Genomic DNA, 791 nt, shown 5'->3' on the forward strand with positions numbered 1-791 from the left:
GTCAGCCACACCCCAATCCTGGCAATACCCCCCCCTCAACAACAACCGCTGCACGCATCAGCCCCGACCACGGACCTCGTCCCACACCTCCGACGGGAACTCTCCACATATGTGGACCACCGTATCGTCCAGGCCACAGCCCCACTCCAGCAGGAAGTCGATACCCTCCGAGCGAATAAGGAGGCCCTCACAGCCTTAGTCTCTGCCACCAGTGCAGCCTTCACCACCCTCGATGCGCGACTCCTCGAAGAACTCCGCCTCCGGGAAGCTGCTGAACACCAACAATCCGAGGACCAACGCAAGTTGATGGAGGCGCAAAACCGCCTGCAAACCACCATCACACAACAGGGCACCCACCAAGCGGCAATGGCCGAACGCCTCCCCATCATCGATCCAGTCTACGCACCCTTATGCAAGCCATGCACAGTGTCTCCTCCCAACTCGCTGGCCTCGCCGCCCTCGGCACCCCTGCGACCAGACTACCAGCCACGTACACCACCCAGCCTACGCTGACGCCGTCTCCCCCCGCACCCGATGGTTCCGTTCCACTGAACCAGCCAACCGGACCCGATGACTCCATGGGGACAGACCCAAACGACACCATGGGGTCAAACTAACCCCGGGGTGTCGGGTCAGACCAACGACACCCCAGCAACGCCCCTGGTCAGTACTATGATGGTTCATGAGCTTCCTGCTCTGGTCCATATGCTCCGTACCCATGGCCGCTGCCACCCAACCGGACCCCACTTTTCTCTCTGCACACCAACCGGCACACTCAGTGCAACCCTTAC

The sequence above is a fragment of the Aphanomyces astaci genome (assembly GCF_000520075.1).
Source record: "Aphanomyces astaci strain APO3 unplaced genomic scaffold supercont1.150, whole genome shotgun sequence".
Taxonomy (NCBI): domain Eukaryota; phylum Oomycota; class Saprolegniomycetes; order Saprolegniales; family Verrucalvaceae; genus Aphanomyces; species Aphanomyces astaci.